The sequence below is a fragment of the Nicotiana sylvestris genome, chromosome 7 (genome assembly GCF_000393655.2).
Source record: "Nicotiana sylvestris chromosome 7, ASM39365v2, whole genome shotgun sequence".
Taxonomy (NCBI): Eukaryota; Viridiplantae; Streptophyta; class Magnoliopsida; order Solanales; family Solanaceae; genus Nicotiana; species Nicotiana sylvestris.
Window position 1 is genome coordinate 83,917,332 of NC_091063.1, and position 6,404 is coordinate 83,923,735.

At 37.7% G+C, this 6,404-nt stretch overlaps 1 long non-coding RNA gene across 1 annotated transcript; it reads right to left on the reverse strand.

Annotated features, from left to right (window-relative positions):
- Positions 1 to 313: 313 nt before the first annotated feature.
- Positions 314 to 4,881, reverse strand: LOC138874200 (uncharacterized). The gene is made up of 3 exons (XR_011401243.1): positions 4,825 to 4,881; positions 4,426 to 4,493; positions 314 to 529 (listed from the first exon to the last, which is right to left on the reverse strand). It is a non-coding gene; the product is annotated as an uncharacterized lncRNA (long non-coding RNA).
- Positions 4,882 to 6,404: the final 1,523 nt, after the last annotated feature.

The window sequence follows — 6,404 nt, forward strand, 5'->3', positions numbered from 1 at the left end:
AACGAACTAAGGATGTTCATGAGTCACTATTTTTGCTAAATGGGAAAAATATTCTAGCTTTATGACTTGATTGCCTTACCAATGCCTATAACAAATGACCTAACCAAAGTAAACGCTAACCAAGCAGCCTATCAATTAGTAAAGCAAAGAGAATTCAATTTAACGAAATTCACATTTTTTCAAACAACTTTTTTTTTAACTAAAGATAGATGCTACATGATATTGTAGCAAAATTATGAATATTAGCAAATGATTAAATAAATACAGAGGAGGCAAATTGTATTTATTCAATTCTTACGTACAAAGAGAACAATCCAAATCCGTCGATTATTGCTGGTTTAAAATGATTACTAGTTTATATCTAAAACCCTTAAAGAGAATAGCCATCGAAATAACTTAAACAAACATATTTCAACCAAATTTCGAAATTACGACAAACCCATTGCAGTAGAACTAGAGGATCGTAATTCAACATACTTCAGATTCTCATATCACAGAAGGTTTTACAGTGGGTGGAATAAAAATGTACCTGGAAATAAAAGAAGGAAGCAGAAAAATGAGGTATCAGCAGTAACCAACAGCAGCAGTAGCCTTCAGAAGTTACAACAGTAGTGCAGCAAAAAATAACCAGCAGTTTTATACTTCTCCAAGTATATAGCAGAAGGAAAAAGGAAGAAAATTCTAGCTATTTCAGATCCTAAACCAAGCAATGAAAACAGTAGTTATTTTTTCAATTTCTCAGCTTTTCCAGTCTTCAGTCCTCTCCTCTCTCTCTCAAGAATCTGTTTTTTTTTCTTTATGTTCCCCTCAACTCCAGAATCTGTTCTCTCTCTTCTTCTTCTTCTTCTTCTTCTTCTTCTTCTTCTTCTTCTTCTTCTTCTTCCTTTTTTCTGTTCCTAACACCCCCTTTTATACAGATTGACTCCCTCTTTTTCCCTTACTGCCCCCCCTCATTCTATTTAAAAACAGATTTTTCCACTAAAATCTGATTTCTTTCAACTTTTAATCCCACTAAGGCCAACTTTTCTAATTATCAGCACTCCCAATCCCTTTTGTTCCCCATTAGTGCATTAATTAATACCCCCATTAACAAAGAACTAACAATAAAGTATTATCCTAACTATTTTATTCCCAAATTACCCCTGAAATTTCCTTAATATTACTGCCCTAAACCAATCTGCCCAAACTTAACAATTATCTAAACTAATCTGATTAACAGCTACAACCAATTCCTAAGATTTTAATGCAGAAAATACATTAAATACAAAGATTCCCATGATTCAGAACAATGTGTACAATCAACAGAACTTTAACTAATTGGACAATTAACAATCAAAATTAAAACCAAACAAAATGCCAAAAATGATTCAAACTTATACGAACAAACTGAACATCGACACCTAATTAATCGATTACATATACACAATTGGCAATACAAACAGAATCAATCATACCAACAGGGTAATTCATGGTTTTGTTCAACACAGGGGATTTATGAAGCTAACTATTCGACGACATTAATCAAATCGACTACGTAGTTTATAACATGTACAACTTAATCACAAAAGAGAAATCGACCAAACAAAAGGTCACTGGGGATGAGAAGATGAATTGAAAAAGCATGGAAAATTAATAAAACTAAACTAAACAAATACACAGATAAACAAAATCATTAACACAGAATAAAGGGAAAAAGGAAAATACCTCAAACCTTCGGAACTTATACGGACCCAGGCTCGAACTAGGATTCGGACACTTGGAGGTCGAACAGACTTTAATCGAAGTATTCTCAATTGAGAATACCTCGATTAAGGTCTATTAGACCCCAATCTTTCATTTAATTTGGACAGATTCCACGATTTGGAATTTTAAGGTTCCATTTTTCTTCGGATTTAGGGTTCGAACATTTTTGGGCAGATTTGAAGGGAACCAATGGTGGTTTAGGGGTGAGAGAGGCCTGGGTGTCACCTGGGATGAATTTGGAACGGATCTGGGTAAGTTCATGTTTGGCTCGAATCTTCAAATGAAGATTCGAGAAGCTCTAAGATGATTTGAGCCAAACGGTTTGAGGATTTGTGTTGGGGTGGCTGGAAGGTCACTGGGTGTTAATTTGGTGATCATCGGAGACGGTTGGGTTTTCAGGCCAACCTTCGATTTAAGATTCGAAGAGTTGGGGCCTGATACGAAGGGAGTTATGGTGATGGTTGGAAAGAGGAGGTCGAGGTGATTCAGGGGTGTTAAGGTGGTGACCGGCGACATCGTTGCCGCCGGGTTTCAGGTGAGAGGGAACTAGGGCGGCTAGGGTTTGGGGGGGTCCATCTCAGAGACGATGATGAACAAGAAGGTGAGGGGGGGTGCTTGGTTAAGGGGCTGGGGTATGAATTCAGTTTATATAGGGGAGGGGTGGTCTGATCTTGATCGTTGGATCAGGTAAGATCTACGGCCTGGATCAACTCATTTAACTGAACGGTGTCGTTTGGTTTAGGTTGGGGAATGGGTCGGTCTCAGACGGGAGTGGGTCGGGTCATGGGGGAAGGCCTGGGAACCATCAGATCAAAAACAATGAACGGTCCCGATTAAATACAAACATACGGCGCCGTTTGGTTTAATGAAAGAACTGAACTGGACCGTTGGATCTATTTGATCAACGGTCCAGATGGAAAATGCCAATACGGCTTCGTTTGATTGTCTTGAAATTACTTGGACGGGCACCGTCAAAACGACGTAGCTCTTGCCCTATACTACGTCGTTTGATGTTTTTTTTGGGTTGACAGATCTAGGCCGGGTAGGAGGTGCAACCTTTGGGCCTGACTTTCTTTTAAAAACTGGCCCAACCCGAATCTTTCTTCATTTTTGAACTCTTTTCCTTTTTCTTCTTTAATTTTCTAATTTAAACACAATTCCTAACTAATTGTAAAGTCTAAATACAAGTACAAATATTAATTAACACTTACAACAATTAACACACAAAACAAAAAAAAATGAAATCACACAATGGCACATTTAAATGACAAAATTACAACAATTACATATTTTTGTGATTTTTCTTCTTTTAAAATCCAATTATGGTTTAATTAATTCCTATTAGTAAGAAATAAGAATACTAAGTGCACATGCCACATATTTTTTATTATTTCAATTAATTATAACAGGATAACCATTTACTGACAAAACACAAATAATTACTCAAAAATGCCACGCAAATCCTAAAAATTGTACACCAAGAAAATGGAGGTTTTATTTTTTGATTTCTTTTGGAGTAGTTTTGTGAAGCAAAAATCACGTGCTCACAGTAATAACAATAAATAATGGCTGACGATATGAAATCACGTAAAGGCACTAAGTAGTTCTATTCAAAGCAGTAAAACCATTTAAAGAGCAAGTAGTAAAGAAAATTGAATGAAACTCTTTGAACCAGGTAAAAACAGGTAATTTGATAGGCATTAATCCAGTATAAATTCGCTCCTCGAGCATTTCTGTTCATTTACTTATTTCTTACCCTCAATACTCAATTCATATACTTCTCACAATAACCGAAATCGAAACATATATATATATATATATACCGCTGCGGCGTATAGCCCGATCCATATATCGTTGTGGCGCACAGCCCGATCCATAATAATAATAGTCAATTGCGCTCACTAGGGGTGTGCAGACTCTGGAGGGGCTCCTACAGCCCAAGCGCTACATTGTTGCGGCGTGCAGCCCGATCTATATATATATATATATATATATATATATATATATATATATATATATATATATATATATATATATATATATATATGTCGTGGCGCGCAGCCCGATCCATATAAGTATTTACTGCGGCGTGCAACCCGATCCAATATATGTATTTGCATATTTGTTGCGGTGCGCAGCCCGGTCCATATAAGTATTTGTTGCGGCGTGCAGCCCGATCCAATATATGTATTTGTTGCGGCGTGCAGCCCGATCCAATATCATATATAATATCCTCACTATTGGGTCCTCAACCCCTCTCAGTCATTATAATCACAGCCTCTCGGGCACAATAATATAAGGTAGGGATCTCAGCCCACATATTTCTCTCATTTATGGTTAATATTTCATAACCCGGTTCATATCATTTTTAAACAATTAGAAACATGGCTGAGGATATGATTTTTAGCAAATAAGTGAGGAAAACCAGTCAAATCTCCCATAAGGGTTTTACAGGTCGGCACAAGGCCCCAAACATGGCAACTAGCCTAAGTCAGGGTGACAATGCATAAGTCTCAGTCAAAATGTAGTGAAAATATCAATTGGGATGGACCAACTCACAATCCCTAGTAGCAATGAACCCCACGCTCATCACGCAGCGTGTGTCTCATCTTAGTATAGCACTACATTGTGCAAAATCCGAGGTTTCAAACCCTCAGGACATCATTTAAAATCATTACTCACCTCAAACTGGCTAAAGCTCTAGCTCACTATGCCCTTGCCTCTCAAATTGGCCCCCTCGCGCGTCGAATCTGACCAAAATCACAATGAACATGTCACATTATGCTAAAGAAAGAATACCCAATCGAAAACAATCGAAAAATATCAAAATTCTCGAAATTGGCAAAACCCGAGCCCCGGGCCCACTTCTCGAAATTCAGAAATTTTTATATCAACGGGTTCCTTATCTCCCCACGAGTTCATACATACCAAAAGTTCTCAAATCCGACGCCAAATGGTCCTCCAAATCCCCAATCAAAATCTCAAAATCCCAAGCCCTATTTCTTCCATTTTTAGCAAGAATTCAATGATTTTCTAGGTGGATTTCACAATATAAATGAGTTTTAGGTCCGAAATTCTTACCTCCAAACGTTTCTCCTTGAATCCCTCTTCAATCTCCTTCAAAAAGCTCTCAAAATGATCAACTATGGCTGAAAAATGGACCCAAATCGCGGACAAGAGGACTTAAAAACATTCTGCCCAGGCTTCATCGAGGTGTACCTTGCGCTGTGCAGGTTGTACATCCTCTTACCATTTTCCCTGTTGTACACCTTCTGTTAAAACGCCTATAACTCCTTGTGGAAATATCCAAATGACAAACGGTTTGAATATTTAAAAACTATACTCGAAGATCTTTCATTTGATAGGATGTACACCATATAACTCTTTATATATTCCGAGATATGAACTTCTAAAGTACATCGGAAAATTCTATCAAAATTGATCCACCAGCCACATTCGATTCATCATAACTTTCTGATAGAATATCCAAATCATGAATGATTTAACTTTCTGGAAACTAGAATGTAAGGGATACAACTTTCATATTTTACACTTTTTCTGATTCCTTATATATTTCAAGATATGAGCTTCCAAACTGGACTCCTCGCACCAGAAATTTTCTGGTGCACAGCTGAAGTAAATATCTGCAACTTTTCCAAAGATGAAATAGTCACTTTAACCACCCCGAAACTCACCCGAGGCCACTGGGACCTCAACCAAAAGCGTCAACACATCCTAAAACATCATCCAAACTTGTTCCAATCATCAAAACACCTCAATTAACACCAAAACCATCAAATTACATCGAATTCAAGCCTAAGTTCTTCTAAAACTTCCAAAACACGGATTTGATCAAAACCCAACCAAACCACGTCCGAATGACCTGAAATTTTTCACACATATCCCAAATTACCTAACGAAGCTACAGAAACTCTCGGAATTCCATTCCGACTCTCGGATCAAAATCTCGCCTATCAATCGGAAATCTCCAAAATACTAACTTCACCAATTCAAGCCAAATTCTACACCGAACCTCCAAAACCACTTTCGATCACAATCCTAAGTCACAAATCATCTCCCGGAGCTAATTGAACCATCGGAATTCACATACGAGCCCTCTAACTCATAAGTCAACGTCAGGTTGATTTTTCCAACTTAAGCCTTCTTAAAAGAGACTAAATGTCTCATTTCCTACCAAAACCACTCCAAATCAACTCGATAACACAAGATACGGATAACGAAGCATGAAGAAACAGAAAATGGAAAAAACGGTGCGGTAACTCATGAGACGACGGGTCGGGTCGTCATAGTTAAGCAAACCGAGTGGTCGAGAATCGGGGTCCTCGAGCTGGCCTATATGGGGCCTCGAGGTCAAGCTAAGGGTTAGGCTATGAACGACCGATAAAGGACTAACAATTCTCAGAGCTTTGATCTGAGCTCTTTATGATCAATAATGAGTAATAAATAAAGAACAGTTAATGAAACACAATAAATGTAGGCAATAAATGTAAACAATAGAATCAAGGCAGAATGTGTTTAAGTTAGAGAGCAGAGAATGTTCTTGTATATTGAATATTGTCTGTGCAAAAAAATGGCAAGGGTCCTCTTTATATAGGAAGGGGAATCCCAACATAGTACATGTGCATTTATCACAAAGATAT